A 10,677-nucleotide genomic window follows, 5' to 3' on the forward strand; every position below is an offset into this window, starting at 1 on the left:
AACCCCAAGCAGTCAGAGAATACAGCTTATGCCCAACACCTGCAGCTTGTCAAAGGGATAATTCCATTCAACCCAGCAGGAATTTTTTCTTGATAAGATCTACAGTGGTTGCAAGGGAGTTGATATTTACATCCACCTCATTAAAGTTAATCAGTTTCCTATTATAACTGGAGTCTCAAAGCCTTAGTCTAGATGATGAATCTCACTTGGTTTGTGTAACTGCACTATTTTTGACCTTGGCCATTGTCCTAGCCAGGCGTAGGCTCTGATACAATGTGATGTTTCACAAGACACCCCCTTGCACCTGCATATCTAGGCTTCTGCCATTGTTTATCAAGGAGGCTTCTGACGTGCAGCAACATATGATGGCAAGTAATCACACCACATCCTGTGCATGTGCATGCTCTCCTATTGCTTTGATCACATGGAATTGCTGAACTTTCTTTCACACACCTACCATTCCAACCATCATAGTGTGTGTGTGTGTGTGTGTGTGTGTGTGTGTGTGTGTGTGTGTGTGCGCACACGGGGGGGGGGGTGTGAAGGAGATGATGCAGAATCCCCTTATCATGTGGAGTGGGAGGAAGAAGGAACCCCTCTACCCACATCTTAGCAGTCATTAAGGCACAAGTGATTTTTTGCACAATTATGCTGCAAGTTTTGCCATTTTTCCAGCCTGTTATATGCATGTGAAAAGATTTTTACCAGTATTTAAGTGGGATGCTTCTTACTATATAGTCCATAAATGGAGATCACATTTGTATAAAGTTTTCAATCTATTTTTATGGGCATTAATGTCTATTTACAAATAAAGTATAACTGATTCAACCAATTTTTTCCCATGTGCAACTTTTTCATCAACAGCTACTCATATATTTTATTGATACAGGATTTATCACATGTAAGCTGCCATTTAAAAAAAAAATTATTCACAGCTGTGTTCTGTTCCCTGATTCCATATTATTATCAGGTCCAACTCAGAGTCCCAGTCTTAATTTTTAATGGTCTTCATGGATCAAGACCAGGAAAGCTTGGAAATTGCCTCACTATCTGTGACCTTGCTAAGCCATTAGGAGTAGTAGAACTAGAACCAGCCAGAGACTATTGGGACACTGAGGGAGGCATTTTAGTGCTGGAGCCTAAGCTATGGTAGACCCTGTCACAAATAACCAGAATGTGTTGTAGCCTAAGTGCCCGCAGAGCACAGGGCAAATTCTGCCTTTTTGTAAAAGCCAACCCACAACAGCATGTAAGCCTAATAAAACCCTCAAAAATCCCACCTAAAATACAAGTATCAGCAAACCCTAAAGGGAGATGAGGAGTAGAGTTCACTTTTATTGGACTATTCTGCCTCTTTTTTTTTAAGTGTACTTCAGTGAATAGATGCATGGTGATGGCACTATATCTAAACTATATTATGTATTTAGCTAGATTCTCATACCTCTCTAGGGTGACCAGACAGCAAGTGTGAAAAATCGGGACGGGGGTTGGGGGTAATAGGAGCGTATATAAGAAAAAGACCCAAAAATCGGTACTGTCCCTATAAAATCAGGACATCTGGTCATCCTATACCTAGCCACCACTGTGGAACCTGAGGGGCTTGAATGTTTTTGAAAATCCAAACAGTCTGTTTCTCCTAAGTAGAGGTAAATTGCATGTTTTGATTATAGGGTGTGAGGGGTGGTAATTATAGGGTTGGAAACGTATTGAGGGAGTGTGAAATCAAAGAAATGAGCTTTACATTTAGTTCTGAAAGTGACAAGGTCCTTGGGGGGGGGGAGTGAGTTCCAGAGTCTCGGTCCAGCTTCTGAGAAAGTTCTGTCTCATGTGCTCAGGAACCTCTCCTGTTAGCTACATTCCAGAAGAATGAAATTGTTTACTATCATGGGAGGTCATGGTCATGGAGAGAGAGGCATTCCCTCTGGTTACTAGGGCTATGCCCATGGAGGGCTGTGATTAGCAAGACAAAAGCTCTCGAGTTGACTTTGTATTCAGTAAGAAGCCAGAGCACTGGAATGATGTGTCCATGGCAACCTATATTTCTAAGCAAACAGGCTGTTACATTTGGTACCCACTCAAGCTGCTTCCAGGTCTGTGCGGCTTCATCCCTAGGTGTGGGTTGACATAACCAAGTCTAGAGGCGGTAAATGTGTGGCTCAACATGGCATGGATCTGAGTCCAATAGATTGGGGTATTTCTAGACAGCTACAGGTGGAAGTGGGGGCTTTTAGAGTTGTGGTTCTTTGGATTGGCATAAGGAGCACTGGAGAGTCCAAAATGACCCTGAGGTTTTACAGCAGTGAAACAAGCTGAAGACAAATGGCCATGATAGAATCCACCCTTGGAAAATGTTGAAATATGAAGTGGAGTTTTCTGAATTCTAAATGGTTTTAAAACACTTCAAAACAAAGGGCAAAATGACAGAGGAAAAGGACAGCACTGCTGGGACTGAGGAACCCACATCCTCAAGCATCCAAGAGGAATTATAGCGGCATTATTTCCAGGCCTGCCTAGCTGGGTTGGGCTGGAGGGGAGAAGGTTGTTCTCAGAGCAGGGGTGTGGGGCAAGAGATGAGTTGCTTAGATTACCTTAATGGTTCATATGTGTGTTTGGCATGTTTCTGGATTCTCAGCTTTCCAATGGGACAGAGAGCTTGTTCTAGCCAGGCCAAACATTGTGAAGGTTTAAAAAAATATTAATTATTTTTTTCCTCAAGCCCAGTACAGCTGGGCTCATGCCACTGTGCTGAGGGAGCACAGTATTACAGGTATAAGGATAAAAAAAAGTCTGAATAAATGTTTTAAAAGCTCAGAATGGTTTTATGATAAAATATCTACCATGCACTGACTGTATGTTGGCATAGTGTGGTATAACACTTTTATAATCAGGGTGGGTGTGGAAAATCCTGCAAAAATTGCCTGTGACCTTGCCAACTGTGAGTAATATGACATTCCAAATTGATGCAGTATTGCCAGCTCTTGTGGCTTGATTGTGCGTCTAAAGATTCTGGGGAGAGGTTTTTTGGTTTTGTTTTCCTGTCTCCTGAAAATGCAATGAAAGGCTATGAACTCGCAAATTTTCTCATTCAAAATGGCCACTATCTCCCCTGACTGTCAATGGGGCTGAAGCCAGCAAAGATGGTCACCAGTGCTCTACTCATCTATGTGCATGTGGAAGTGAGGCTAGTCCTAATGAAAATGGCTACCTCCTCCCACTATTTTCAGTAAGACTGAAGTCATGCCCACAGGCAAAACAGCTGGCACTGTATGGTTCAAACGGCTAGACAGGACACTATTATCATACAATGACTGATGAGAGAAGTAAAGAAACTATGAAAGGTGCATAGGGAGTTTGGGGATAGGGAGCAGGGTATTGGTGAGCAGGAGGCAGATTTAGGGGGAGCAGGGGAATAGAGGGCAGAAGGGAGGCCCTGAGGAAGTGCAGGGAGAAGGGGAGGGCAGAAGTAGACTAAGGGGAATGGTGTAATTGGAGGAGCAGGAAGGAGGCTGAGGGAGGTGCAAAGAATAGTGATGGGGTGGGAGAGGGACAGAATGGTTGAAGTCACTGACAAAACTCCTGCTGACCCCAGTGGTGCAGGACCAGGACTCGTATATAGGGTGTATTTATTCTCTGTAGGGAATGTCACCAGTGGCGCTCTCAGTGTGGATCATTGGCAGGGCCGGATTAAGACATAGACAATTTAGGCATGTGCCTAGAGCCCAAATTGTATGGGTTGGGCCTAACCTGAGCTCTGGCTGGTCTGGGTCAGATACTGGTGTAGGTACTGGCCACTCCACTGCTCACTCAGATTTGACCCTGTGGCCCCTCCATTACCACTGACTCAATTTTGGTAACACAAGAAGTTTGTGGTAGAGCAGGGACTTGAACCCAAGTCCTAGATAAGTGCCCAAACAACAGATTATCCTTCCACACAACACTTTGTGAGTCTCCATTTCCTTTCACTAGTTGTACACCAGCTAACTCCAATGACTTTACTTGGTTTCTCCTGATTTATACTAAAATGAGAAAAGAGCCAGGCCCATCATTTCTACAACTTCTATCTTTCAATCTCTCTCATGCTCTCATTTAATCTCACATAGTTCTTATGGCAAAATTATGTAATTTAATGCTGATGAACACTGAAGTAGAGTCACAAAGATCACTTAACTTTTCCATTTGTATAGCCCAATCAGTTACCCCACAATCCGACGTTGTATTAAAAGTACATCATTCCTTTACCTTGTTAGAGGCAAAGTCCTTCTTGTATCTTTGAGGGGAGGGGAAAGACAGCTGTCCTCAAGACTTGCCTTCAAGACTTGATAACAGATCCAAGTCAACTTATTCTTAGCTCTCTTTGCTGCTTCTGTTCCCTGCATATATATTGTGGAGTGGAATATGCTCTACCATTAGATAAATGCTTGCAAAACTATGTGCTATTTCTTCCAGGGCAAAACTGACTCACCTCAGAAAGGACACCCTGTTAGGTTTCTCTTTGTATGGCTGCTCTGTAGTAACTACTTGGAACAATTCAGTAATTGTATAACTACATTGCTCTATTTAACTTTTTCCTTTTATTAACTCTGACTCTTCTAATGTGGCAAAAATGTTGATCCCCATGTTTGATGGGGTATACAAACCCCACACTGGACAATAAGAGGTTGTTTCTAAAACATCTCCCCCTCCCTCCACACCTGCAAGGCATGCACAGGCTGGAGGAGAAGCTTAAAAGGGGAGCAGAACAGCTCCCTTGTTGACTGACCAGAAAACAGAACAGACCTTCAACCCTCAGCTCCTGAGCAAACGCTGACTGAAGGCAGGAGCTTCCCAGGCAACCACTGCCTGAAGGCCCCTCTCTGCGGGAAGGAACAGCCAGATCCTGTTTACACCCTCAGAGGGAGTAATTCCCCTCCATCTCTTAGCACTAATATATTGAGTTAAAAGCAACAGAGGGTCCTGTGGCACCTTTAAGACTAACAGAAGTATTGGGAGCATAAGCTTTCGTGGGTAAGAACCTCACTTCTTCAGATGCAAGTAATGGAAATCTCCCTTGATATTGAGTTAGTAATTCCCCTGGTGTTTTGTTCATAGGATACCCTGGAATGGGAGATACTTCGAAGTGACCTGGCTGGAAGGCCACTTCACAGCAAGAGGAAGGCCACCACAGATGCAGAGAGGCCACACCATGCCCAGCCACAAGGAGGTGGCAGCAGTGAGTTGACCCCTTCAACCATATAAGAAAATGGGTACAGTTTTAAAGAATAAACATTCTGTTTTTTGTGGTCTCCCTATCTTTTCTTCTTCTGCTGCCTTGCCCCACTGATATACCATTCAAGCATTGGACCTAGTCAGTTTCATGTTGGGATCATCAAATAAAGTTGTGCATGCTAGACACCATTTTGGAGGATAAATGGAAGATCCAGATCCATAGAGATGGACAGAAATACAGAACTTGAATAGTCTATGATTGTAACAAAATGACCAAAATATTGACTAACCAATTCTGAGTAATCAGTGTCTTAACCTGAAGAGCAAAGAAAACTGAGGAAACCGCTGAAAAAGAAAATAGTATTACTTTTTGTGTAACTATTTGATCAGCAGATTAATATGGCCATTGTTAAAATAATCACTGTAGCTTTCTCTGTAGAACAATTTCTGTATTTTGGACACCTTCCAAACCAATACCAACATTGACCTATTTGGTAACTCTTGCTAATGCCCTATTTACCTTGAGAGTGTGCATCAAAATATTACATAATACTTTAGGAAAACCAACTATAAAAAATAATTAACAAATAATGTGTTGTTCTGTGGCAAGCCACTGCTCACATGTTTGGAGTTGCTTATTCTATTTTCCTTGATCATTCTTGTTCTTCTTTTAACAGTGACAGTATTTGAAACAGGCTTCCTTTGTGCTGGATGCTTTGCTAAAGAACACACATTAGCCAATGTACAGTATGTAGTCAGTTGGGTGCACAAATATGTACATTCTTTCTTCCCACTATTTTTTCTCCGGGCTACATTGTGTTCTGAGGGGGGAGAGGGGGTCGGTTGTTTTGTTTTGTTTTTGTTTTGTTAATATATCAAGGTGATGTATAATATGGTCATCAGAACAGTGGGCCAAAGACAGATCTAGATCTAGGTAATATAATATTACTTTGGGTTATTACCAGTTCCACCAATTATTTAGTATCTGGACCAGAAGAATTTATAAACATAATAATGTATCAAACTTTTCAGACTCTTCTTCTTTGTATCACATCACATTGGTCTATGTGGTGTCATCTAATAACAATCGAAGTCTACATCCTAAAACAACCTGAGTGATGTAACAAATTATATAAGAGATTTGCTAGCAATTCCTTACATTATTTATCCTTTTTAGCAATGATTTCATGGTCTATGGAGAGAGGTGTTGTGAGTAGGTTAGAGGACAAGACTGGGAGCTAGGACTTTTGTGTTCTATAAATTGTTGTCGTGTGGCCTTGGGTAGGTGACTCACATCTCTCTGAGTCATTAGTATTGATGTGTGCCTATTTTACAGAGGGGAAAAAATAAGAAGGAATAGTGGGCATGGTCACCTCTCTTTAGATGAAAGATGTGCCTAGCTGTAAATGTCCCTATATGGCCTGCTTTTTCTCTTCCTGACGCTTAGGGTCTGTGCCTGCCTTCCAACGGACACTACAAACTTAAGTTGACCTATGTTAGGTCAATTTACAGACACCACAGAAATTACTGCAGTTTTCCATGTCTACACCCTCCTTCTGTCGGTGGTGCATGTCCTCACCAGAAGCACTTCCACCAACTTAAGAAGGGCAGCAGGGCCGTAGCAACAAAGAACGTGGCCCCCTCCGAACGGTGGCCCCCTCCGAACATATGTCCGGGCGGGGCCCCTTACAATGCAGAAACTGGAATGCGGTATTTATTTTGTCACTTTTAGGGGCCCCCTTCCTTGCGGGGCCCCCTCCGGTCGGAGGGTACGGAGGGCGCTCGCTACGCCTCTGAAGGGCAGCATGGAAGGCCGAAAGCCAGGGCTCTCAGCTCCGTGCGGTGCTCCCTGCTGGAGTCCAGCTACCGTCAGGGCTCTCAGTTCTGCTCCCCGCTGGGAGACTGGGATCTCAGCTCCATGCCCCTAACCTATACCCTCCTTCCTCTAGGCAGCCCCTGACATGCCCCTGCTCTGGCAACAATATGCCCAGTGCTGATGCCTTTTGAGTAAGTGGTGTATGGCTGACAGAGCTGGTTCTGTGTTTGGTAAGTAGGAAACCTGTGATGGTGTTGATCAGGGATACTTTATTTCTGCCTCATTGCCAGTCAGAGTGATAGCATTTTACAATGGTGTAAATGACAAGATGTCGGGCAATGGTGAACCAGGCCCTGCATCTGGACAACCCTCTGGCCCCTTAATGTCTTTGCTCTAGCGCAGGGTTGGGCAGTGTGGGGAAACCTGCACTGTCACTGCCAGTTTTGTACCCATACTTGGGAACCAAGAGGATTTCCATGTCCAGTACTGTTGGTTTAGCGTGTCACAAGTAGGGTTGGGTGAAAATCATCCATCAAAACTGTTGGTGGAAATTTGAGTTTTTGGCTAAACAAAATTCTTTTCAAAAAGTGCCTGCTTTCCATGGGAAATTTCAATTTTTTTTTAATATATATAGGCTGAAAACTGCTATATTTTGATTTGGGAATCATGGAATCTTAGGACTTAGGATCTTAGGAATCTTATTTGATTAGCTCTAGTCACAAGCACAAAATTCTGTTTTTAAAATATAATTTTAAAATGCTTCCATTTGTGTGAAACTAGTCATATCTTAATGTCCACTGACATTTGTATACAGCTATGTATCTTTCCAAATGGATTACCATTTCTTCATACATTGAATTCAGAAGACCAAAAATTGACAAATGTCAAAGAGTAACCCAGTTAAAGTTCTTCATTGAGCACTATGCTGAACAAATCTTTTTGCCTGGGGGGAGGGGAGGGGGGTTAGAACAGGACAAAGGGGATGTATTTTTAAAAGCAATCTTTGGACTCTAATTGTGACCATATTTCCTTCTATAGAGCATACAAGATCAACCCTGATTTAGATCAGAATTTTCTTTCCTGCAATAAAATGGCTGACTGTTTTAGAACTTTTCTGTGTTGTATTTGCCTGGTATGGTGGTGACAATATTTTGGAAAGGAGAGGAGAAAGCTCTCGTCCGATCTTTTTGTCTTTCATCTCAGATTTTACAGAAGTAACTTGTCGATGAAAACTTATTATTGAGGAAGCTTTTTACCCTGATCTGTGACAATGGTAGAAATAAAACCAGATCAGGCATGATAATCAGCCAATTAGTGAAGCAGAAAAAATATATATTTTCAAATGTTATTTTCAAAAGTTAGGATAAAATCTTGTTGATTTTAGCTGGAAAATATTAATATTCTATGAGGTGCTAGTTTAAAGAGATTACCTAATTGTAGAATTTAACTCCAGATACTACAGCAATGTTACATTATATTAATTTGTTACCTGCAATTTTGATGCAAAATGAAAGCCTATATTTTCAAAAGCGATGAGGGATTCTGGGCATCTCCATTTTGGGTTACCCCATTTTAGATACAGCAAAGTGATCTGATTTTTTTTCAGAGGGCAGATGCTCAGCACTCTTTTAGGTCATCTCAAGTTGGCCACCCAAAATTGAGGTGATTCAAAATCACTGGTCACTTTTGAAAATGTAGGCTGGTGTAAACTCATAAAAGTAACCTGACGAAGCAGGAGGAAGGTGGTAATCCCGAGCCTTTTGCATCTGATCTTAACGCTAAACTCTCCTCGTTGTACAAACAAAAAACACTGCAAACAGCAGATTGCTTTTGAGATAAAACAGCTAACTGGGTTATAGCAGGTGGCACTTTGTTAGATACAGAAATAGGCATTTAATTTACAAGAAGACTGGTGAGTGTTTGCACATACAGCTCCCCAAAAACATAATTTGGTATCTCTTACTTATTTACATTTTTAGAAGAAATACTTTCATGTCAGAATGAGTTCCTTTAAAAACCAATGGATAAAACCTGGTTGCAAATGTAAAAGGAGAGCTTTCAATCTTTCATTGTCCTGATCTTTAGATTTTTACCTTATTTTTGTGTTTAACAACTAAGCATGTTAACATAAAGGGGAAAAAATAACTAAAGGCCTGTTAGTTTATTAGCATATAACTGGCTAATGTTAGGATCTGTTACTACATGTAAAGTCTCCAGACCATTTATTCAGCCACAGTTCTAGCAGGTGAAAAACTGGTTGGGAACATGTTGGAGTTATCATTATTGGGAGTGGAGCGAGGGACTCTCAGGCTATAGACTGATGGTAAGAGCACTGGCCTGGGATGTGGGAGATCAAAGTGCAAGTCCCTCCTTTGCCTATATCCGAATGATGGGGCTAGAAGATCTCTCCTTTAAACCAGACAGAACAGGGAGTTGAATCTGGATCTTCTACCTCCTAAATCAATGCCCTAATCCCCAGGCCACACACCTTCTAGACACATGTAATCTCTCTCTTTCTCTCTGAGTTTTTAATTTGGAAAATGGACATTTTGACAATTTCCTGTGATGTTTTCTGGAATCTGTCTCTATATACAGGGGGTCCCCGGTATACGTCAGGGTTGTGTTCTTGAAAAGGGCAATGGATACTGAAACGATGGATACTGGGGAATTTTGGGCAGGAGAGATGGGAATGCTTTTGTTTCTGTTAACTGCAGAATCAGCCAAGATGAAAGGAAGCAAGTAGATTTGGAGCAGAGGGAAGGAGCGAGACACACACACACACCATGATTCTGAAGAGAAGCCATAAACAAGAGGGGGAACTCGGACTTCTCAGAGAACTCTGCCCTAAGAACAAAGAACTCTCCAGAGGAAATTGAGATAGGGAAATGCATATAGGAGTGTCTATTATTTTGTCTACAACTGTGTATGTCTTGTGCTAAATAAAGAGTAATGGTATTTAGAATCTTATGCAGTGTGTCTGTTTGCTTCACCTAACATGTACCCCTGAAGAGTTATACTGCAAACCTAGAGCACCCATATGGTTGCAGTTCTGGGACAGGGTGTGGTGAAGTTTCTGAGGAGCCACCACTGGTCCTGGAGGCCCAGATAGCTGGGCCTTGTGGTCCCATTTCTGTGAAGAAGTAAGAGCCCGTGCCCAGTGCAAAAGAAGCCAAGGAAATAGACCGTGTTGTAGCCTACTCAGATCAAGGGAAGCTTAAGGCAGCTGGGTCCCAGTGGATGGCAATCCAACACAGAAGCCTGATGGATGTCCAGCCATAGGGAGCACTACCAGGGCTGTGTGGATGACAATTCTGTCTCACAAAAATCTTCAAAAGATTTTGGCTTTATTCTGATACAGAACAAAAACTAATTTTGAAAGTTTCTGCTAAATGGAATTGTTTTCCAGTCAGCTCTTGATATTTAGAATTGGCTACACTATAGATGAATCCATGTTCTTTATTATCTCTACTTGTGACTGTTCACTCGCTCTCCTGAGTTTGAACTAACTATTTTTATGGGGTTTTTAAAATACTGATTCTTCTAGAATTCCACTAGTTTTCCCAGGCCAAATCTTGTTCAAGTGGTATAAGAAAAAAAGGCTGTCCCCAAATGACCATCACATAAGCAAATATACCTCTACCCCAATATAACGCTGT

This window comes from Emys orbicularis, chromosome 1, assembly GCF_028017835.1.
Source record: "Emys orbicularis isolate rEmyOrb1 chromosome 1, rEmyOrb1.hap1, whole genome shotgun sequence".
Lineage (NCBI taxonomy): Eukaryota > Metazoa > Chordata > Testudines > Emydidae > Emys > Emys orbicularis.